Raw genomic sequence first — 25,671 nt, forward strand, 5'->3', positions numbered from 1 at the left:
GGAACTGGAGCAAAGACTGTCCCCTGTCCTCCAAACAATCTTGTCTGACACAAAGACCTATGCTCTTCATTTATTTATATATTTATGTCTCACTGTACTGTTGGCGAGGTCTTCAATAGAGCCTCATTCATCATATGGAGGGTTGGATCAGTGCAGGCAAGGACCCACAGACTAAAGAAACCTGTGATTTATTGAAAGGCTTTATAATCTCAAGATGATCTATTGAACGCTTTTTAAGTAAGAGGCAAATCTGCATCCTTTTTCGCCTTGTATTAATTTCTGAAAAAAGAAAAACATATGCTACAGGAATGCTGTAATTACCAGCGTATCCTTGTTATTGTTTATCAGATGCTTTGAGAAATAGAGTAAGCGAGAGCTCCGAGCTGCTGACTCGCTATCAGCGCTATCTTTCTTTGCCGCTCTGTCAGCCATTAGCCTATAATTTATGCTTTCACACTCTCAAGGCCTTATGCTCAAAGCAACGGCATTGCTGTATGCAGGAAAGTTTTCGCTTTCAGACTGTTGACGGCTGTACATTGACTGATAAACAGAAACGCTGACAAATTGAGTGCTCCTTCACGCCCACTGCAGGTGTTCGAACAAAAAACTAAAAAAAAAAAGTGGGGAAATAAAGAAGCTCCCGTGGAGGTGGAGTGGAGGTGTGAATTAAACTCTAGTGCAGTTTGGCATGAAATGTGATACATTTTTAAAGCTTAGACAGTCAGACAGACTGTGAATGTGCTCGTGTGAGAGAGAAGTTCAAACAGACATTTCTGACCATCTAACTTGAAACCAAAGAATGAATAAAATGATGATATATGATCCCGAGAACAGAGGGAAGTAACAAAGTCCAAACACTTTGTTGCTTTACTAAAGTAGATTTTTCAGGTATCTACTTTACTTGAGTATTTATTTTTCTGACAACTTTTTACTTTTACTCCCTACATTTTTACACATGGATCTGTACTTTCTACTTCTTACATTTTCAAAAGTAAGGCTAATTTTACTGCACTTGAGGGTAATTCGTGGTTGTTTTTATTTAGATAATAATAAGACAGAAAAGAAGATTCCTTGGTGTGTCCATCACTGCATATCATGCACGACATTTGTGACAGAAACGATGTAACAAAACAAGAAAGACGTAACCAAGACAAAAAAGATGTAAAAGATGCAACAAGACAAAAAACAACATGAAAGATGTGACAACCAAAAATTACATGAAAGATGTTAAGTAAAGCAGTAAAAAAGAAAACAATACAAAAGACTGAACAAGCCAAAAATGATGTAACAAGACGAACAACAATGTAAAAGACGTAAGAAGACAAAAAAAAACATAAAAGATGTAACAAGACAGAAAATGACATAAACGATGTAAACAAACAAAAATCCCATAAAAAAGTCATAAAGCATGTTACAAGACAAAAAAGATGAAAGATCTGTTGACAAATAACAAGATGAAAAATGCAGTAAAAAGAACAAAACAAGACAAAAATACAAACAAGGCAAAAATGACATAACAAGACAAACAACAATGTTAAGGGTCATGAAAAAATTACACACGACAAAAAATAACAAAAGGAAAAAATATGTAAAAGACATAACAAGACTAAACAGATGTAAGAAAACAAAAAACTATGTGAAAGACTAACAAGCTGAAGCAGACAGAAGGAGACTGTGGAGAAAAACAGGTTTCAGAACTTTTTCACTTTTACTCAACTAAATTAGTTGAATCAGTACTTCCACTTTTACCTTTCTTTTTCAACACAGGTATCTATACTTCTGCTTTAGTAAAGAATGTGTGTACTTTTGCCACCTCTACCAGAAACAGAAGCTGGACTTGCCTCTTGGACAAATGTAAAGATTTCAAGCATAGCAGAAAGACTGCAATATAGTCTGATCAGCACCGTGGATTTCTTAAGTAAGATCTGAATGGCTTTCACAGGCCTCAGGGCCATGAAACTGGCTCAGCATATATGAAATTGAGTAAAAGAAGGAGTAAAAACACCACATAAAGTTGTTTGGTGCACTGAAACTCTTATTTATTTGACGCCGGCTGCTGAATCGGCAGCACGGTGCATCAATAACAAATTGAAGTTGAGGTCAGGCGTGGAGCTTCACACACGACTGCGTCTTCACATAATACATCTGAAGTCTATTTTATCCAACCTTGGGTGCAAATAATCCCTGCAAATTAATTTTCATCATAGTCTTTCATTTTAAAGTGTTATTGACTGGGATAGACACTGAAAACATCCAGAGAAGGTCAAGGTCTGCTTATTTCTTGTTTAAAAAATGCTTTCTTTTTTATTTAAATTCCTAGAAGGCCGTATCCGCCATACTAAGCACAACTCTCTCGCATGAAACCCACATTTTTTTCTCAACAGTGTCTCTTGATGTGGCCCGAGGCCGTGCTACTTCTCCTTTTCATCACTGAGCTGTTTTTAACACACTGCGGAATGAGGGTCCGACTGCAAATTAGTGTCCTAAATCCAAACTCATTAACTCAAACCAAACAAATCTGTGCCAGAGCGTCTACAACCTGATGTGTGTTTGAGATTATGAGCATTATAATTCAGCCTTGTTTATTTGGTAATCTGTCTGTGTGGGGATTTGGGCAACTATCTTCACAGCGTTTCCATAAGGCGGCATGTAAATTCAGGCAGTTTAAGCATCGAGCACGGCTGAGAGGTGCCAGACACACACTCACAGTAGTTTAACTACTGCATGTCTTCCTGCAGTGAAAGAAAAGATACATAGTGGAATATCAGGGGGGAAATATAGCCAGGATGTCAGTCTTGGTTTATTGATTTGTGCTTGGGTTAAAAGGCCCCATGGTGTCTGCAGCTGCATCAATACTGACACTGAGACAAAAAATTATCTGCAATGTTTTCTGTGTTAATCCATAGAGATTATCTAATATTTGCCTTCTAATCCGCACACTTAGTCTTCGGATCATAATCCTGTGTCTTGTGTGTTATTGTTTTTGTCCTCTGCTCAGGATTATTAATCTTAATATCAGATACTGACAAAAGGATGCTGCTCTTCACTCATTGTGTGTTTTGTATTCCAACAGTCTAAGGGACCCACCTTGTTTAGTCCTGCTGAGCCGACCCCTGGAGCGTTCACACCCTTGGTATGGTTTGTTTGCATTGGTGTGAACGTAAGACTCGAACTCTCGTACGGACCAAACAATGAACCTCTGGTCCACCTCAAAGGGGACCGCTGTCAAGTAAACTGGAGCAATTCATTTCTGTTGGGAACAAATCACAGGAAGCGTACCACTGTATGTGTCATTTCATTGGTTAAAGGAGCAATATGTAGCCATTGCATGTGCAAAAATGAGGACAGCAGTCCAAATAGCGACTTGGAGCCACAGACTGTATATTAAACAGGCTGTAATCCTGCTGACTGCAGCAGCGCAGGATGCACGCAACATCACAAATTGATAATAACAAACAAGAACGAGTCCTCCGCTCTAGTTGATCAGCTGTTTATATCTGTCAGCTGTGGGTCACTGTAAAGTTAAGCTTGTTATCCTGCAATCAAAAGCACACTGCTCTGAAAATACATACTCTTATTCTTAATCTTACTGGTTTTAACAGACGACGTCACATCACCCCAGTCCTGGCTTCCCTTCATGGGCTCCCTGTGCCTTTTAGAATTGATTTTAAGATTTTACTGATCACTCTAAAGCCAGTCTGGGTCCAGCCCCAAGCTACATAGCTGAAATGTTAACCCCTTATGAGCCAGTACGCAGCCTAAGATCCTCAGGTGGGATCCTCCTGGCTGTTCCAAAGTCGAGGCTTAAATCTAAAGGTGACTGCGCTTTCTCCATCAGGGCCGCTCAACTTTGGAATGACCTGCCTGAGGAGATAAGACTGCAGAATCAGTAACATCTTTTAAATCACTTCTTAAAACCCATTTTTATAGACTTGCTTTAATGTGATGTTGTTGTCTCTTTTTAATATATTTAATTTTATTCTTTTATTTGTGCTTATTTATATTGACATTACATGATGTTGTCTTATTCCATTCCTTTTATTATTTATATTGACTCTGCAACATCATGTCTCTGTAATCTCCGCCCTCTATTTTTAATTTATTCTTACTGTCATGTTTTTCTTGTTTTACTGTTATCCTTTTTGCTGTTTTGTAATGTTTTACTATCTTTTAGTGTCTTTTGCTCGTGTCTTACTTTTACTTGAATTTTACCTTAATTTCGTTTTACTCCTGTTTGGCCTTCTGTTGTTATTTTGCTTCCTGGGTATCCTGCTCTTCTGCTCTTTCACTCTGTCTGTCTGTCAAAGCACTTTGTAAACTCAGTTTTAAAGGTGCTATGTAAATTAAGTTAGTGTTGTTATTATTATTATTACTCTGGACGATAAGTTAAGTGGCTTGTCTCACTGCCTGCCAAACTCTATTAACACTTTCCTCAATTTAACAGTTATAATTAGCTACGCCTTTTACAAGATTTTTAATGATTTCTTACAACTCATAAACAAACACTTTCTCATTCAGCAATAACTCTGCATTAATTTGAACTCTAATTAATGTGAAATGGACATACATAACAGTTATTACAGTCAGGTTTCCTTGATCTCTGAGAAATATCATGGACATTGTATGCTTTATTACAGGAAATATATTACAGACGTCTTTTTTTAAAAAAAGTTTTCTCTTCTGTTTTGGTGACTGCTTAATTAGACAGGTGTTTTCAAGTCCGTGTGTTCAGCTCTCAGTACTTTTGTAGCTTCTAACTGAATCTCTGTGGTTAGAAGTTTGCAGTTTTTCTCCTGCATTGCTGTTTGTCTGTTTTAGGTATCTGCTTTAATTTACTGTTTCATGTTCATTTTCAGCTGTATAGGAGATGTGTTAAAAAAAACAACAACTTCTGTTGTGAAGAATTTATAGGAAATGAAACATCCAGATGCTCGACTCAGGAAATCCTGTATGGGTCGATGTATGGGTTTACAATTTCTGAACCATTTCAGTTTTGCCTTCATGAAAACAAGCTGTACCAGTTTGAAAACCGAACCAGTGTATCATTGTCACATTGGTTCTTTTCAGGAACCAGACATTAAGCTGTGAACCTGCCCTAAAATTATTCATTTATTTTTGTAGACAACATATCCAAATTGAAATGAGAAGTTTGAATCAGTTTACATTTAAGTATCTCAGAGTAAGACTGAGGGGAAACCCCCCAGCATGTACCGGAGCAACAAACTGATGGACAAGAGTCTCATTTCATGTGTGTTTCTGCATTCTTACTGCTGTTATTGTTTTTTACATTGAGTTCAACAATGTTTCCATTGTTCCCACAATGCACGAGTTGTTATCCAGTTAGTTACTAAAGGGGAACTCCACAGATTTTACATGTTAACTTCAGTGTACAAGTCACAATGAGCACTGTTCAGCCAGTGAAAACAGTTGCCTAAAGTCTCCTGTGGCTTTGGAGGGAGCTTTTCAAAGTCGGAAATAATAACCCCGATGACATCATCACTATTTTTAGAACTTGACCCATATTAGGGACTAAAAGTCATTGTGTTTCAGCCTCTGCTGCTTTGATCGTCCAACTTTATTAGAGTGCGATACTAAATCTCTAGAGTACCCCTTTAAGAGTACTAAGCAATATACAACATGAGTGATGTTGAGGGACTTTGGTTGAAGAGCAGAGTGGGAATTAACTTCAGAGTTGATGTTTTTTTTCTTTCGTCCTCAGTCAGGACAATAATTGCTGTTGTTTATCAGGCCAGAATTTGCAAATCATAGTCATGTGAAAATAGAATCCTTCACTTTTCTAATAGGAATGATCTATCACAAAGATTCCCTCCAGACATGCTTTAAAACACAAGAATACTCTGATTGCAGTGGTTGAGTTTCCCAACTTCACTTGCAGAGATCACAGTGTTTGCTGTCCTCTTCCTTCTGTTTCCAAACTTCACATATACTTATTGCATATCCGCACTATGGGAATAAACAAATAGAGTGATGTAGCCAACTAGATTATGCTGATTGGATGAATTATCTCATGCGGCTCTTCCTTGGGTTGGCATGATGTAAACAAATGATGATGTAAACTCAGGTAATAATTTTGAAACTTGTGTAACTTTAGTGCAATATTGTATGTTAATGGTTCATGGGGGTCCGTAAGTGTATATTTTAATTATCACTCCTTTAAAAAGTAATAATATTACTATACTTATTATTTGGCACCAAAAGTAATTAGCTAGTTTTACTACTTGTTATAATACTATATTACTTTAGTACTCTCTTGGTAGCCTTGTGCTGAACTGCTGATCCAGCGAGCTGTTAACACCCAGAAAACTTTTGCTTTTAGCTGTCCAGATGTCGACTGTGATGGAAACAATGTCGCCCTCTGTGAGTGTGGCCTTCAAATTAGATTCCATCGCCACATATTCTCTCTGGAGGAGCAAAAACAAACTCAAAATAACAATAACAACATTTCCACCTGTGGAAAGTGCGTTTTTTTTCTCCTTCATCCTTCATTTAGCTTTTTGGCAAGCAACTGACATGACCTGCCACACACACACGTCATCATAAGATAGTCTAACTAGGTCAAAAAGTACCTCAGTTACTTGGATTACTAACTGTAATATAACTACTGGAAAATATAATATTATTATGGATAACATTATTGTTAGGATACGTTACTGTGTAATATATTACTGCCCAGTGCTGTATATAGTCACATAATTTTGCTGGCACCCTTTAAAGCACAGAATTCACTACCAACCCTAACTGTGATATCATTTTAAATGTATATTATAATAATTGTATTATAAAAAACCCTATTAGTAACCCTACAAATATATAGCTTCAAATGATCATATATTTTTGCATCGTCTATCAGGAAATATTACTTACTATGACTACAAATCATCCATTTATAAATTTTCATGAGATAAAGACAAAATTAATAGAAAAACCAGAAACTATAATAGTTAGATTTGGTTGAAGGCTTCTTCTGAAAAGAGATCAAAGACTCAAAAATAACAGATTATGTTTTCTCAGCTCAGCTCAGCTCAATGACAGTGAAGGCAATGATAATATTTCTGTATTAAGGCTCTTGTGGAACATTTTTTCTGCCATAGAAGGAGATCAAAAGTCAGGCTGAGATACAGAGCACGTGCCTTGCTCACTGGCTCTCAGACGGGGCAGGAAGTGGTGAAGAACCAGACCCTCCAGTCTAACAATGCTCTCTTTAACATCCAGCCCACCCTGCTCCACCAAACCCCCGTTTCAAAAAAAAAAAAAAGGAAAAAAAAAGGAGCGTCTCAGGTCAGACCCCAGGTTGGGCAGCACTTTGCCAAAACAGACCCCCACTTTCCTCACAATGAAACTCGTCTTAATCAGGCGGTGTAATGGCTGCTGGGGGCCCCTACGTCTGTGTCGGGGCCCTTGTTCGGAGAGGCTAATGGGCGGAGACCTGTTAGTGTGCCTTTTTTGAAATCCTCCCAGGTCCCTGCTGCGATGCGTACTGCAGAAGTAGGCTGGGGGCGCACACACGCTGCAGCGCCACACACACACACACACACACACACGCTCACATACACACATCATTTCCAGTGGAGACTGGCACAGAGACGCAGCGCCACGACCGCTCCGCTGTGTCCGTGTGGTGTACGGACTGCTGAAACTTCTGCGCAGAGAGGCGGATAGATCCATCTAGCTCGTCCCAGATAGCGGATTAAATTCACGCTTTCTTTTCTTTCTTTTCCTTTTTTTTCCTCCTCTTTTTCTCCTCCTCCTCCTCCTCCTCCTCTGGTTTCGTGTTACAAAGCCTTGGGAGGGAGTTGCGCGGAGAGCCAGTTCCTCTGTGTAGAAACTGAATGACAGGATCATATGGCTTGATTTTTTTTGCCTTATAGTCCCAACATTTTTTTAAATAACAGAGGCAAGAAGAAGAAGAGGAGAGAGAAGGAACCGTGGGCGAATTCATCTGTAACTGATGAGGATGTGGAATAATTTATAACTCCAATTCAAGAACAAACCCGAGATAACGGAGAGAGGAGAGGAGAGAGAAGAGAAACGGATAGTGGATCTGTCGTCAGAGAAATACGGAGAGGAAAGCGCATGCAGGGCGCGTTGGCTGTGATCATCAGCACCATCAGCGGAATAAGAAGGTAAGTTTGTGGCCGTTATTTGTCGTGATGGTGCCGTCGGTGCTGTCTGTCTGTGGATTAAAAGTAGACGATGGAAGCAGAGGTAGAAAACATCCTGATCCGGAGTCTCCGGAGCTCCAACTGTTGCCATGAAGAAGCAGCATTTTATTTTATTTTTTCTCGGGAATATGATCAGATAGAAAGCGCTGTGTGAACAGGTCATTGAGGTGTCGGAGGTTGTCTGTTGGGGCTCAGTGTGGTGCAACTTTATCTCTGTTTCGCGCAGTGTAAACACAGCGCACTGCGGTCAGGAGCAGTTGGATGGGAATCAACTCCAGGCTTTCACTGTAGTCTGTGTATCTACAGCATACACTGCTCCAATCACAGCCCAGGCAGGAAACTATAGCCTTAAATCTCTACTATCATACACCGTTTGTGCTGTAACGTGACAGAATTATTGTTATGCACCACCTCTGAGGGAAAAATCTGCTCAGATTCTGTTATTTGGTTGAAGCATTTCAAAGTCTGGAGTGCCTGTGGTGCCTTATGTTGAACTTTTAGGAACCTTTCTTTGCTTCATAGTGTTTTCCCTCCTCTAATACAGAGGTTCTCAATTTTGTTTTGTCAGCCAAGGGCCCTTAAATATATCAGAAACCCCTTCATGCACTTCTCTTGGAATAATTTGACACCTCTTAACACACACAATGACATGACAACACAGAGAGAAGAGAGGGCTGCTTTCCACCGTTAGAACAAAATCTATGAACTATTTCAGATTTAAAAAGTAAAAATATATGTTCAGCTGTGAAGACTTTGAAGCCTGTGACGCCTTTTGTAAAAAATTAATGAGTTTTCATAACAAGATAAATGTAATGAATGAATCTGAAAACTTTTGATGGACCCCCTGGCAGAGTGCCAAGGACCCCTGGGGGTCCCCAGACCTCTGTTTGAGAACTGCTGTTCTCTATAATACATATATACATATGCATATACATATACATGTATGTATTATGGATTTATTCCTAAATTAATTTGTGTCCTCTGCTAGCTGCCTGAACAGAGGGTTTTATAGTTTATAGACGTGGTTTGGTTGAAAAGTAGTCACTGAATTCAAACACAATCACTGTTATTAGAAACGTTACCTATTGGATTACAAAAAATCACACATTGCACCAAAAAGACTGGACGCAGTCTAAGAAACCCTGCAGGCTTTTTATGACTTAACAGTAAATAAGAGCCTGACTAATATCGGATATTTGGAGGTGATGCCTGTGCTGATATTAGGGAGTAATACAATCTGATATTGATATATAGGTCAATATTTTTTGCGATGATCCCTCTAATGTGCTTGTCAAACCTTTGTGACAAAGATAATGTGCAATGGAGGCAGGATATTCTAGAGTTTAATCATAAATTGACCAATATGATGTGAGAGGACTGAAACAGAAAGTTACAGTTGGTAGTTTTAATGATTATAAAGAACTATAAATAAAAAATAAATAAAACAAAACAAAGTAGACTTGAGTTAATGGTCAAATATACATAAAATGCTGCAGATAAAGCTTAAAATTTTAAAACAATCTGCATTATGCTCTTAGAAATAAAGGTTTTCACATTGGCACATATCAGTAACTTATATAACAATATTGATAAAGACCTATATAGCTGTGATAGGCCAATATCATGGCAAAAATATTGATCGCACAATATATCGATCATGCCCTATTTAATAAAGCATTGTTTATCATGTCATTATCATCAAAAAGTTTCATAATTTAAAAAGCTTAAGATATAATCAAGTAATCATTGTCAATTTAACTATAATCTGATTACACGATTCTGAAATGTAATCTGGGCTGACTATTGTTATTTATCTTTTTGTAATTTAATGACATAATTCTGATTACATGTGATCCGATACTGCGCAGCCCTGTGTTATAAAGGCAAATGACAAAGTCTTCTTCACTCACATGCTGTAGCTGCATTGTTTTTAGAGCTGTACAGCACTGAAAACACACGTATAGACTTTAATAGTTGGTTTTCACACAGCAGTTCTAGGTTTCATATGTGACAGCCCTTGTACCATAAAAGCATCAAGTCCTTTCAGTTGCTGCCTCTCTTTCCTGCTCGCTCAGCTGACACTCAAAAATTAAGCTCTTATGCTGACAATAATCCACCGCCTTGAGATATGACTTTGGAGTGCTTTCCCCCCTTATTCCCCCTCTGATTTTTTTTGTCCCCTTAATGAAGTAAGTATTAGCTTCAGTTGAGTGATTATTGTAATTACTGAAGGGAGGGGGCAAGCTGGACAGTGAGCGAGGATTTGTGTAAAAAGGTGGTGGTTTGGGGAGAAGAGGAAGAGGAGGAGGAGGAAGAGTAGGGGCTGGGGGGTCTGCCTGCCTGCCTGGTTTTCCTTGTCTGTTTTTCTTTTACAAGCTGGATGGTGCCAGTGCCAGTTAACTAACAGACACTACGTGTGGAGTACGGCCCTCCAGAATAAAGACAGCAAGGTTTGTGGGGGAAGTTAGCGGAGTCGTGTTATTGCCTTGTGGGATGGAGATGGAGGAGGTGGCGAGGATGACTTTATTCGTGCTTGAGGATCCACTTTCTGCTTTAATATTAGTGTAATTTTATCATTAAGTTTATCTTAGGATTTCTTTTCGCGTGTTTGTGGATGTCAGCGTGTCATTTGCGAAGATTAATGAAAGTAATATAGTGGTAGGATCCGGTGTTAGCATTGAGCAGCAAGTTGACATTTACGGTGGATAATCCAGCCAAAATTCACTTCGCTCACCTTTTAATTTGTGAAATCAAGTTCACCGACCTTTAAGAATAGACGTAATCCTCGATTTAAATACACTGAGTAGATTATGCGACTGGAGCAAGGAGATATATTTGAAAACCAGTTTGGTTGGTGAAGCTTTCCCCCTGACATCTGCATTATTCCCTGAAAAAAAAAGCCTTGAAAATCCAGTTTTATCCAGGGCAGTTGCAACAAAGACACACATACACACACACACACACACACACACACACACACACAGAGCAGCCCTCTGGCCCCAGATGTTAATGCCTCCATTGAGAGAGCCACAGGACTCCTGCCGACTCGATCTCTTCATTGTCGGACAGACAATGGACTCCACATCCTGACCGCCAGCCTCCTTCCCCGTCTTCCCCTCACACACTCCTCATGCTGCTCACACACACACGCAATTAAACAGCACACAGTCGTGCAGACAAAGGACCACATGCATCATACATATACATGCGAGCAGGCATGCTTTTACAGTCGGGCAGAGGCGTCCACGTGTGCAGGTTCACATGACAGCTCCATTCAGTGGTGTTTTAATATTCTGTTGTGGAGTACAAGTTGGACAGATGTGGAATTTATCTGTTATTCAGAGCATGTGTTCGTATTTATGTGCGCTCATGTCCCCTCCGGGTGTTGTGTTGAGCATGTGTCCCTGCCGCCGGCCACTTCACAATAGAGATGCAACTAATGGCTACTTTTATTATGCATTCAGTTACTTTCTCCATAGATTTATTAAGTGTTTTGTCTATAAAGTGTCAAAAAAATGAAGAAAAATCTACATCAAAGTTTCCAAGAGCCTTAGATGACGTCTTCAAATGTTTTGTTTGCCCAGCTCACAGTCTTAAATCCAAAGATGTTAAATTTAATAGCACACAAAACAAAGAAAAGCTGCAAATTCTTACATTTCAGAGGCTGGAAGAAGATTTTTGTTTGAAAAGCGACTCAAACAATGATTAATTTTGTGATTGTTTTGTACCGATGTCCCTTCCATCGGCCACTTCACCATAGAGCTGTAACTAATGACTGCTTTCATGATACACTCAGTTATTTTCTCAACAGATTTATTAATTGTTTTGTCTATAAAGTGTCAGACAATAAAGAAAAAATCTCCATCAAAGCTTCCAAGAGCCCAAGATGATGTCTTCAGATGTTTTGTTTTGTCCGACTCCCGGTCTTAAACCCAAAGATGACACATTTACTAGCTGGAGAACTATTTTTTTTGGTATTTTTCTTTGAGAAGTGCCTCAATGATCTATGATTTACTCTCTGATTGTGTTGTACATGTGTCCCTGCCAATGGCCACTTCACCATAGACCTGAAACTAATGACCACTTTCATGATACGTTCAAGTGCCAGTTATTTTCTCTATTGATTGATGAATTGTTTTGTCTATAAAATGTCAGAAAATGAAGCAAAATCTCATCAAAGTTTTTAAGAGCCTAAAATGACGTCTTCAGATGTTTTATTTTGTGTGACTCACACTCCTAAACCCAAAGATGTTAAATTTAATAGCATATAAAACAAAGGAAAGCTGCAAATTGTTGCTATTTTTGGCATTTTTGTTTGAAAAGTGACTCAATTCTGGGTTCAGTTATCAAAATAATTGAATGATTAATTTTCTGATCAATTTTCTGATTGTGTCATGCACGTGCCGCTGGTGCCGGCCACTTCACAAGCTGCTACTAAACGTTGTTTTCATGATATATTCATCTGACATTTACTCATCAGCCAGTTCTTCATCTGCCACTTTCTCAATCCGTCAAGAATTGTTTTGTCTATACGGTGTCAGAAAATAAAGAAAAATGCTCATCAAAGTTTCCAAGAGCTCGAGATGACGTCTTTAGATGTCTTGTTTTATCCCACGTACACGAAAAGCTGCAAATTCTTAATCTGAGAAGCTGGAAAAGCTCATTTCTGGTGTACATGTGTCTCTGCCACCAGACACTTCAGGAAAGAGCTGCAAATAACTAGAGCTGCACCGCTTAGTCGATTAATCAATGATGTCAACTACTGAATTATTCGCCCATTATTCTGATAATCTGTTGTTTTGTCTTTTTCTGGTTTCTTTGGTCATCTAGGTTAGTAAACTTAATATCTTTGGTTTGTGGACAAAACAAGACAAATGATGACGCCACCTGGACTTTGGAAACAGTGATCAACTCTTTTTCACCATTTTATGGACCAAATAACTAATCAGTTAATTGAGAAAATGACTGACAGATTCATCAATAATGAAAATATTCATTAGTTGTGGCCCTTCAACTCACCGTTACTTTAAGGATATCTTCATCTGCCAGTACTTTTCTCAATCAGTCAATTCATTGTTTTGTATGGAAGTATAGTATAGTAGTATAAAAACACATCAGTATCACATTACTTGAAAAGTTTATTGTTATACCAAAATGTGTTTATGTTCTGACAAGCTATCTTCATGTTCTAACAAGATATTTCCATGTTTTAACAGCACTCTTCATGTTATAACAACATATCATAATGTTTAACAAGACATTTTCATGTTATAACAAGATATTTGCATGTTATAACAAGACATTTTCATATAACAAGCTTGCTGCATGTTATAACTGTTCCTTACAACATTGTGCATGAATAAAATATCGGAAAATCGTTTAACCGACTAGTATTTCTGGCGCATACTAGAGAGGATGGCGACGTTTAATCTGTCGACTAATCACGCACGCAATGCCTAGTTATAACAGCTAGTTATGACAGGATATAGTCACATTATTACAACATCACAAACTCATAATGTTATAACAAGACACTTGTTTTTAACAATATACTTTTTATCTACTTTACTTTTTATATGTTATAACATTTCATGTTATAATGTGATGTCAAACATTAACATTAAAAAGTCATAACAAGAACATTTTAATATGATTTTATAGTTTGAACATTGGAATAAAATAAAAATATCTTGTTATAATGTGAAAAACATCTTGTTATATCAATGAACTTTTTATGTTATAACATGATACAGATCTGTTTACATTTTTCTGGTGTGGCAGCAATACACTGCTGTAGTTTCTGTTGTTAGTTAGTGTTAGAAAATGCCAGTCAAAGTTTCCCAGAGCCCAAGATTATGTCTTTGAAGTCTTAAACCCAAAGATGTTAAATTTATTATCATACAAAACGGAAAAAGATGCCAATTCTTACATTTGAGAAGCTGGAAAAAGACATTTTTTGTCATTTATCTTTGAAAAACCATTCAATTGATGAATGAATCATCAAAATAATTCCTGATTCATTTTCTGATTAGTCATTTAATCAACCCATCACTTCAGTTGTACTTCACAATCTGTGTCAGCCAATCTCTGTGCGTGTGCGCACATGTGACATAAACTGTGTGTTTTGACACCAATGGGCCAACATTGCATCATAGCTGTTACATCGTCACTGCACCAGATGTCTCCTGTCTGCTGTGTGTGTGTATGTGCATGTGTTTAATTGTCATCTCTGTGTCACGTGCATCACGTCAGTGCAACAGATACCGTGGGCCACATGGTGAGCAGCTGAATGCGCAGTAACCCCCCGTGATAACGGGATGATTGTTAAATGCGGAGCTCAAACAGCTCTGTGCAAAGGAACACACAGACAGATCATTCAGTCGGCGCTCACGCTGTTCATGCTATGGTGCTGTGAGAGTGTATGGATGTGAATTTGCTGACGATAATGTATTTTGAATGGTGATAGAGGATTTCTTCTTTTTTTTTTCACGTCCTCCGCCGAGCAACAGTTGATGTGCCAGCTTCCCACAGGAGGCATTTTTTTCAAACAATCCTTTTCATTCCACCAAAGATTTAATTCCTGCGCTATCTATTCTCTTTTCTTTTCTCTCTAAACTCTCTTTCAGAGGCAGATTTGCTTTTATTTTGGTTGTTTCAAACCGCTCTGTGTTTCCTGCTGAGCTGAAGGGAGTTCACATCTCCGGCCATGCCCTCTGTGTTCTGATGCTACACGAACAGAATCGCCCCGGCTCGTTTTTTTGATGCTTCACAGAGTGTGTTTGTCAGTGTGTGTGTGTGTGTGTGCACGTGTTTGAATGTGCGTTGCACAGAGATATGGTTCATGGCAGGCCAGATGCAAGGTCTGGAGAGCAGAAGCAGATGGGTCGTGTGTGTGTGTGTTTATGTGTGTGTGTGTGCTGGAGGGGAACAGCGGGGGGTGGGGCAGGGCTGGACAGGCTGATGTTTAGAGAAGAAGGAAGGGAAGGGGCTTGTTTACAAGACCATGATGGTAAATGGGCTTTGGCAGGGTGCAGGGTCAAACTGATACAAACCTCATGTTTTCATGCTTTCACTGCATATGTGCATGCATTATTATTGCTATCCGTTCATTATCAAGGACCCTCTCAGCTATAGAGACCAGATAACATGTGTGTGCATGTGGGTGTGTCGACAGAAAGTGTGATATGTGCACAGATGTGGACTAAAAATGACATAGTGACACCAGAATGGAGGTCTGACTCATCCAGTCACACTCACACACTCTGACATTAAGGATTTTTACTCATTAGCACGTCATTAGCACAATCAAAGATGATGAGATTTCTGTGTTTTAGTTTTACTCAAAATGAAGGCCAAAAACCTTGAACCTTGTTGCTGCTTCTATCAAGGATGTTGCTTCTCGTCCTTCCTCCCCAGCGTCCTGCGATGCTGCCGTATTTCTCTTCGTCTTTCCTGACGAGGATAAATGTGAGGCTCTTTTTTCGGTTGTTTCATTGACCTTCCTCCCCTTCCACCATCTGCTACTTTGAAAAAGTTTTATCTCTCCACCCTCTACTTCTTTTGTTCCCTAAAGCGATATGTCTTTGTGCTGGAAATAAATCCAGGAGGAAATCTGGGGAGGCCAAGATACAAGAAAAACTGCAAGGAAACAACTGGACAGAATGCGAGCAAATCAAGAGACTCTTTCATCAGCACATAGCGGACGTTAAGAAATGCATTGCAAAAAAACACAAGCTAAGAAACGCTTAAAGTTGCACACAGCACAAAGAGACTATATATAGTTTTACACCAAAATTAGAGCATATGCAGGCTTTTTAAACCCAGCTACACCTGCTAAAAATAAACAATTGACTCCTTTCCTATTACCAGTAGACAAGTTTGCCTCCCTGTTTATTTTTTCCGATGTGTCACATTCGACGTCACAAATGTGCCGGAAAACAGTCTCAGTAAAAGAGTAGAAAGTTGGCCAGCATGGAGGGTAATTACAATGTTGCAGTATTTACTTTTTCATAAAGATGTTCCAATAAATTTTCTCCTTCCAATACTGATAACTGAACTTACTGAACTGTGCATCAGCCGATACCAAGGACCGATCTGATACAAGTCTGTAGTTTCCCCCACAACGCAAAAACACTTCAATACAATCCACTTTGCAATCACAAGTGAAAGAAAATTAAAAAAAAAAAAAACAAATCAGGAAATAAAGACTGAAATAACAATATCATTATGTACAATATACACGCCACATACTTGCAGTACTGAGTCAGTCAGTTAGTAACTTAGTCAGGTTTTCAGTGTTAGCCTTCGCCGTGCTAAAACACTGGCAACTCCTGGAGAAACTCGACTAGGAAATACACAATCCACTGGTTTATTCCCCCTCCTGATACAGACTCCAGAGACCTTCTGCTTACCACAAGGTCACTATAATCACTCAGACTTTGCAATGCAATCTGATGCTGAGCGAAGTCTGATGTTTAGCTACTCCACTGACCACATAACATTTGGTGTAGCTGGGAAGGAACAAAGTCCCAAAGTTGGGACTAATACATTATGTGGTACCAGATTGGTTCATAGACTTGTGTACTCACTATATTTTAAGAAATATTGGAAGCATTTTCCAGTTATTAGTATCAGAAGTACCCAATTTCTTCTACTTTTTAATTCAATCCCTCTTTTGAACTCAACTCCACCTTATTTAGGATGATGTTCGAGCACTGCTTGAGAGAGATGAAATTTGTGGGTAAGATGACGAATGTTGCAGAAGTTACCGATTGAGCTGACAAGTCCTCACAGCATCAAGCCAGAGCAGCAGGTGAAAATTAGCCTCCAGGTTTTGTCACCCATGTCACCCATGTTTCCATCACTGCTAATCTGAGCTGGAGTCGATAAATACCTGTGACTACTGCAGAGGCATTTGACCCGGGAATTACCGCCAATTGTACCCTTTCCCACCAAAGACAAAAAGCAAGACGTTAGTGGTTGTTAATGGGTGAGCTAAAAACTGATGATTGGCTAAAGTTGACCAATAGTCAATGATGTTTTAAAGTAAGCTAGTAGTGTTTATTTTAGAGATAACATTCTCAGAGATGATTGCTGTTCATTCATTTTTAGTGTCCCCAAGAAACTTGGTGATTTGTATTGTGTCCCAATTCCATACTACATCCAGCCATTTGTGTTTTGTGCAAGTTTCACAGCCACCATATTTTCTTCTACACGCTTGGAAGGGAAGTGAAAAACGAGATGGACGATTATCTTTGAAACATGGCGACCAGTTTGTTATGCTTATTTTTCATTTTCCAGTAATTCCCTGGAGCTGTCTCACCACCCCCAGCAATTTATTTACATTTTTTGGAGCTGTAAGTAACACCTCTTTTTTCTCTGTGGGACAGTAGCGTAGGCCTACATCAACACACAGCAAGACACTCAAAAATCAAGTGCTTTACTATGCATTTGTAGTGTGAACACACTACGTGCTAAATACCTGTTGAGAATTAGCATTAGGTATGGAATTGTGACCCAGCATGCCTGTATTTGCAGTGCATTGAGCTCTTCTGGCTCCTCCTGGCTTGTTTACAGAAATGTTTTAAGTGCCTCAAAAGTCATGCAGCTATAATTCATTGATGTTAAAATGCTACAAAAGGCGCTATTAATATAGAACACAAACTGTGCATATGCTGAAACACACATACACACACACACATGCGCAACCTCCAGCCCCCTCTCAGTGGCTTTAAGGCCTGTTGTGAAGTTTCCATCAGGCAGTGGAGATGGATCCAGAGGGTTTTGGCAGCGGCTGTGATTGCAGTTGTTCCGAGACGAGAGAAGCTTTTGCTCTTCTGCAACTTAGCCCTTCCCTTTGAGCTCTCTCTCCCTCTCATCCTCTGTCTCTCGCCCACTTATGCACACATAATTTTTTTTTTTTTCTCCCCGTTCCTCTTTCTCGCTGGGGTTTCGGGCTCAATTCGAGTAGCATAATGAGGTCATTTTTGCATTGCCAAAGTGTAAGCACTTACCACTTAAATAGCTCAACTTTAATTGAACAGACAAGTGCATATTCAGCCTATTGTGAATGAAAACTATGCCCGTACAGAGGAAAGTAGTATAATCCTGTAATAGTAGTGCCAGCGCCCTGAATGCCGCCATTGTGGATCTTTCTCTCTTCCTCTCAAATCAATTGTGTTAGATTAAATGAATTCTTATTGGCATTGTTGTCAAAAATTAACATTATTGCCAAAAAAGCAATACCCTCAGAATGTAGACCACAAGGCAGTAATAAATATTTGTCACTCTCTATGAATGATGCAGCCCCCCTTTGGGGCAATCAATAAATAAATAAGCCCTGAGGGAGGAAAAGTGTTTCCAGGAAAGTCAGAGTGGTGGAAAATCCAATATGGTGCATGCTGACGTTCCTGGAGGCGAATCTGTCGAGCAAGTAGAGCTGGACGAACCAAATCTCTCCGCTCCTGCAATGTGGAAGTTTTGTTTATCGAGGCTTTTCATTCTGACCTGTAATTTCCCCCGCGTCGGCCTGATCAATGCAATTTTAAAAACGTCAGAATGCAGTGGTGGGAGGCATCACCCAAATCTAATCACTGTTGTCTGAAACAAATGAACGAACAGATGGAGAGTAATCCATAGCTCCCCGCCATGACGTAAATGTTCGTGTTTCTCCTCCTGCACGGCGAACTCTCTGTCTCGCTTTTATGACGACGGGCTCAGAGAGTTAGTGGAGGCCTTTAGAAGAAGCTTGGTGGAGCTGCTCCGGGTGGCTCGGCTCGTCTGCATTATTTATCAGCGGTAGAATGGAGGTGGAGGAGAGCCCTGACCTGCTTGTTTGTTACCAGCTGACCACTATTGGCCATCTGCTACCCGCCAGCCTCCCCCCTCTCTCTCTCTCTCTGTCTGTCTATCTATCACTACCTCTCTCTATCTCACTACATATCTCTGTTGTCTGCTCTGTGTGTGTGCATCTGCATCTGTCTATCAATACCTGGGTTTGCATCCAAGTTTTTATGGAAAACAGGACACATAAGAGTAAGAAAGGTTAAACTGATTTTTTGCTTACTTTAGCCTGAACAGGGTTCAGTAAAAACAATGTCATAAAAAGTGATGACAAGGCAGTATTTCAGTAAACATTAGCATACTGAGGGTTTGACAGAGAGCAGCTGTGAAGGTGTCTCTCTGTTTTCAATATTGTAGCTGGTATTATAGTGGGATAATTAAGAAGTTGCGAAGCTGAAATGAGGAAAGTGCTTAGGTTAGAGTAAAGACTACAGCTACAGCCAACAGCTGGTTAGCTTAGCTTAGCATCGAGGAAAAACTGGACACAGGGGGAAGCAGCCAGTGGTGGAAAGAGTACTGGAAGTCTGTACTCAAGCACAAGTACTGTTACGTTAAATACGCTAAAATATTGCTCAATTACAAGGAAAAGTACCAGTGTTTGAAAAATACTCAAGTAAAAATACTCGCAAAAACTACTTAGTGTATTAATTACTTTTTGCTCTCTCTGCTCTGCTCTCCAAACCTGGGCTGCAAATTTTGTTTGTTTTCCTGAATAATAATTGAAAATGCTAACAATTGATTAATCTTTTTTTTTTTCTGGGATCTGGAAAATACAAGTGCCCCAAATTTACCAAACTTAGTTTTACATTTTGTTTTTTTGTACAGAATAAAGAAACAAATTATAGTGTTAGAGAGCATAATGATAATGGTAATGATTTTCTCATCTTTCTATTGACACAGTAGCAAATAAGCACATTTCCAAAATGTTGACAGATTCCTTTAAAGGAGTAGTGTTATATCTGCAGATATAAAGGGCTCATTCTTAGGTAACAACAACACAGTTCCTGTTTTAAGTGTATTGTTCACTAATGAAAACATACTTCCAAATATTATATGAAATTTTTTGCAAAAAAAAGTCCCCCTGAATCTGACACACTGGACCTTTACTGGAATAATTAAGTGGATATGAAGCTGGAGAGAGGGAACAGTTAGCATAGCATACTTTTCATTTCATGACCTGTTGCTGCATCATTTCTTCCACTAAATCATCAAATTATAGTATAAATCATCATATTATAGTGTCCATCAATTTCCTGTATCTTTTTTTTTTTTGGTCTTTCTTGCAGAGTCAGACAGACTCAGAGAGAGAAATCTTCATCATATTTGATACTTGTCCAGTAATTTCCTCTTCAAATAGCAGCTGGACTCATCTTCCCTCCTTCATCCTGTTTCCTGGGTCTGCCTGTCCTTGGCTGTGGTTGAAATTGTAAAGCTGGATTGGGGAGAGATTGTAATATGCTCGGCCAAAAACCCTGTCAGTGAGCCAACTGTGTTTCGGGGGCACCATGTAAGGTATTAAGTATGTTTTCTGAGGCCCCCCGGCGCGCCTGTTCGTCGTCTGCTTGTTGTTTTGTTTGTTCCGACTCAGCAGATGTTTTCTAGCTCAGTTGTCCGCACTGTGTTTTGTGTACAGAGGACCGCCGGAATTGTTCTCTTTTTTGTTGTTTTGGTTTTGGTGACACGTCAAAGCTGTGTTGGACCCAGTGTGAATGCGGAGGTTCCTATTGTTTACTGTCAGTGGCAACATTGCTGTGTGTGTGTGTGTGTGTACTTTGCATAGAGTATATGCCCATGCATATTCAGCTCTTGCTTCTTGCTGTTCTCCTGCATTGTTTCCTGGATCGCAAATGCAAATGTGTATGAGCTACCAGCAAAAGATAACAGTAAAAAATCCCAGCTCATGGACTGGATATATGAGATTGTGTGTGTTAATGTGTGCGTGTGAATAATGATGCAGATGCAGTGGGCAGCAGGGGGTTGTGTGTGGAGGAAAGTAGGCCCCTACCCTCCTCTTCCCCGTGTTAACCAGAGCATGGTAGTTTGTTTTTATGACAGCCCTTTTTTTGGCATTGTTCTGGTCCGATAGAGCTCACCCTCCCTACCGTGGGACTGGCCGTTAGTGGGCAGGAAGTGCCGGGAGCGCGCAGCGTGGCATATACACACATACTGTATTGCACACACACACACACACACGGCCCCTCCCATGCTATCGCCCCACACTCACACGTAAAGTTTTGAAAGGACAATAAAAAGTTGCCCCGCGGCTCGCAGGCTGGTAAGCTGCAGCTTATCCAGGAAGGCGCTGCAGCCGGGCTAATGGCCTCTCTCCAGGCTAGGCACTACAGAGGGGCCCATGCAGGCTTATCAGCAGCGGGAGGGCCCCTACATGGTTGGTCTCTGAGAACTCAACTGAGTTACTATGAGAGAGTAGCTTAGCTTTTGTAGCTGTTTGAAGACTAAGAGCTGAGTGAGTCATTACAGAATCCGATATGAAAACACTGTGTAGTATGTCTAATTGGAAATTAGTTAACTTAAGTTAACTTAGCATTTTACTTCCTAATGGAAACAAGGCTTATGAAGAAATCAATGCTACCCAAAATCTGTGAGAGACCAGTGTGGCTTTTATTACTTAATTTTATTAAGGTGATTATACACTAATGAAAAGTGCAGGAATATTATATTCCATATTTGCCATATTCTACAAAGGGATCCCTCTAAATCTTACAGACTGGCCCTTTAAAGGAATAATAAGGAAGTTATGAGGATGAGATAAAGATCAGTTTTCTTGTAGCAGTTGGTTAGCATAGCTTATCTTAGCTTAAAAGAAAAACCGGAATCAGGGGAAACACTGTTCAAAGCTTAAATATTCAGCTACTATCATGTAACCCTATTTTAACACTTTGGTTTTAGTACAGAAACAAATGTGAGAGTAGCTTAGCTTTCATAGCTGTTGGGAGAATGACAGTTATCCTCACTTTTTCCTGTCGGCAGTGTGGGAAAATCAAGGTTAGTCATTACAGACCCCGAAATGGAAACATAGATGTTTACTCAGTGCAGCACCTCTAACTGGAAAATTCAAAGTGAACTAAAATCAATGATGGACCAGGGTAGCTTTCACTGCAAAGGTGGTTATACACAAATGAAAACATTATGAATATTACATCCCATTTCTAGTCCTTTAAAAGAATAATTATGAAGTTATGGAGCTTGAGTGAAGAATGGTTATCTTAGCTTAGCATAAAGATTGAAAGCAGGGGAAAACAGCTCGTTGCTAGCTATCTAAATTCCTGGAGTCTTCGCTGGTTGTTTGACAACCACACAGTGATGATAAGACCCCAGGAAGAAAAGTTAAACCCCCATAAGACTTGCAACTTTCAAACTTTGTTTTTTTTGTATGGATTAAAGCTACTCTTGTGCTCATTTCAAATGTGTTAAAAGTGTCTTGTCAAGAATTAGATACCACTCTCATTCTCTTAAGTAACGCTATAACAAGCAGCTAGTTAGCTTAGCTTAGCTTAAATGAAAATTGGAAAACTGTAGGAAGCAGCAAGCCTTACTCTGTCCAATGGTTAAATAAATCCAGCTACCATCATGTAACCCTGTTTTTACACCTTGGTTTTTGTACAGAATATACAAATGAAATCTCCCTGTGTGAGAGTAGCTTAGCTTTCGTAGCTGTTGGGAGACTGAGAGCTACCCTCACTTATTTCCTGTTGGCAGTGTGGGAAAATCAAAGTTGGTTGTTACAGACTCCTAAATGAAAACATAGGTGTTTACCCAGTGCAGCACCTCTAATTGGAAAGTGAAAGTTAACCTAGCGTTGCACTTCCTAATGGAAGTTCAGTTCATCAAGTCTCAGTAAGAGGTCAATGCGACCCTTTATTGTTAAAAAATCAATGACCAATGTGTCTCTTACTGCTAAGCAAGTACTTCTTTCTAGTTCCATGGGGTGAAGTGTAGAGAGGACGGTGGAAAATGTGTTAAATATCTCCACAGCTGAGGTGTATTTCTTTTCTTTCATTTGACATGTCACAGTAAAGAGCCGGTGGAATATAACTGAAAGTGAGATGAAGTGACTGACTGATCAGGTTTTTGCCTCATGGATGCTGGTGTGATGACTCCAGCATGACTGAGCCCATGAGTCAGTGCTTCTTTTCTTCATCTGTAGCAGAGCAGGAAGTGATACAGCGTTCACAGCAGCAGCTGCTAACTCCACTGCAGCGAGCTAACCTGTCACTGTTGCTGTCGTCTCGTTTGAAAGATTTCCTAAACACAACCCCTTTTTTTTTTTGCCTTGAATGAAAAAATAAATACAGGCTGTACGGTACCCTGCCTAAATATCCTGAACCTGCTGTTTGTTGCTGTTGGCGGTGCCACCTCCCCACCTGCTTCACTGCTTTGCATATTGCCCACGATTGATGTGATGAGATCCTGCAGACAACAAACACATACGGTAAATACTGAATGTAAATGTATAGGAGGAATTTTAATCCTGATATGACCAGCATCTTCACAGCTGCGAAAGCTGCCAGCATTTACTGGTGGCCACTGTGCAGATACACTGCACTGAATTTGCACGTAAGATTTTTAAGGATTTATGGGACTGATTCTAAAGTTTCAGTGTCTACCGTGCATTTTACCTGGATTATTTCAAAACAGAAACTTGTTAGTTTTTTAAATGGCTGCAATAGTCAAAAAATTACATGTTAATGTAAACTGATGCTTTCTAAGTCCCACCCCTTTTTGTTCTGTCCTCCAATAACATTTGAGGAAGCCTGGTACTTTGGTCAACTATTGTTAACTATTATTCTTTATAGGCTACAAGTCTTTTCCTTTTCAGAGACAAAAACATCTCTGCAACAAACCCTCTCGTCACCGTCACTATAAACATGGCAGTTGGACAGCAGTGATATTCGATTACACAATTAGACAAAGTGACAGGGCTCAACAATAAAGCAACTCACTCTCCTGATCAGGCAAGTTGTGAAATAGAATCAAACTTTTGAAATATTTTAATAATCGAGTCATTATTAAAGTAATTTTTCATGCAAAATGGCAGAAAATACTGTTTTCAGCCTTACAGATATTCCCACTTTTCATCATTTATTATCATATTAAACTGAATATCTTTGGGTTTTATGCTGACAAAATGAGACTTTTAAAGAACTAACCTAGGATTTTGAAAAGCTTAGCTTTGAAATTAGATGGACATTTTTCACTATTTTTTGACATTTTGTAGACTTTGTAGTCCTAGAATATGATTAAATGAGTATTTGTTGTTATTTGATATTTGTTCATAAATTAAACAGATTGTACAACATTAACCTTGAACTCTGAATGTGAAATAGAAGTTGAAGCCTCAGATCTATAAGTTTGTGTGTAGCCCTCTGTAACTCTTAATGCATTATTGAATGTAAACACATTTATTACTGTGGTAAAAGTGCCCTGATGATGTGCAACACATTTTTCTGGTGTTGGAGGGGTGATATCAACGGGTGAAATCCAAGGCTGAACTATGAATATTTGTAGTATCTGCAGAGGGATTCCTCTTAATCCCTTGCGTCAAGTATAAATCCAGTTTTATTGATTCGCTTCCCCGGATCTGTTCCTTATTGAAACATCACTGCTAGCTTAGCGGTGCCAGGTTATTAGCGCTAGCTCTGGTTAGCCTCACCTCGATCCCAGTACTAGGATCTACTTTGAGCCCAGCTGTATCAGCAGCTGCAGCTATAATAGTGCTGTTGTTGAGGTGTCGGTCTGGATTGCGTGCTGGAGAGGGGGTGAAAGAAAGAACCAGAGCCTGTGTTTGCCCCCTCACTCGCCCCTATCCTGCTGCAGACTGACCTCTGACCCCCGGCTGGCTGCTCTCCCCCCCTCTCTCCTGCTGCTCTTTTCCAGTCCACTGCTCCCTGCATGTTGTCTGATCGTCTGAAGGGAGGGATGGAAGGAGAAAAAAAGACTGAAATATGCTCAATGGGATGAGGCCACAATATTATGACAGAATGGAGATAAAAGAGGAGAGAAAACAGAGATTGGGGAGAATACAAAAGCTGGGGAGAGAAAAAAAAAAAAATAGGAAAAAGTGCACGGGTTGCCAGATTTGGTCCAGTCCTAGCAAGAGACAGATCTGAAAGCGAGAAAGAAGCCAGCACGCGCAGACAACAGCCCTGAAAATCCAAGATAAGAGCCGACCAGCAGTCAACAATTACACCATCAATTTCCAGGCTGGCTTTCACCTCCTTCTCTCTCTCTCTCTCTTTCAATCTTTCTCATCTTTTGCTTCATGGTACTCACTCTTATTCTCTCCTCTCCCCTTTAGTCCCCACTGCTGAGCTCCCTGTGTATTTTTGTAATAGAGCTCTCAACGTGCAGCCTGTTACACAGAAACACACTCACACATGCTCTGACACATACATGCACACATTCTTGCTTTCCAAGCATGAATGAAATTTACGCAACCATTGTACTTCAGGACATTTATGTGGTACCTGTTCTCTATTTGAGCATCGTAATTTTATTTTAGTTAATACTTTCATTCCACCACATTATAAGTTTCAAGATTTTACTTACCAAAAACATGTTCAGCTAAACAAAAGTGATGTAGTAAATCATAGAAGGTATTCAAGGTAACGGGGCATAGTGTCTA

At 39.6% G+C, this 25,671-nt stretch overlaps 1 protein-coding gene across 1 annotated transcript in view; it reads left to right on the forward strand.

Moving 5' to 3' along the window:
• Positions 1-7,574: 7,574 nt before the first annotated feature.
• sema4c (sema domain, immunoglobulin domain (Ig), transmembrane domain (TM) and short cytoplasmic domain, (semaphorin) 4C) overlaps positions 7,575-25,671 on the forward strand; it is a 136,998-nt gene continuing 118,901 nt past the window's right edge. The window contains exon 1 of the mRNA XM_084729103.1: positions 7,575-8,144. The gene's annotated coding sequence lies outside the window, so the exon portion shown is untranslated. The remainder of the gene's footprint in view (positions 8,145-25,671) is intronic.

Source organism: Lutjanus erythropterus, chromosome 10 (assembly GCF_056507025.1).
Source record: "Lutjanus erythropterus isolate fLutEry1 chromosome 10, fLutEry1.hap2, whole genome shotgun sequence".
Lineage (NCBI taxonomy): Eukaryota > Metazoa > Chordata > Actinopteri > Lutjaniformes > Lutjanidae > Lutjanus > Lutjanus erythropterus.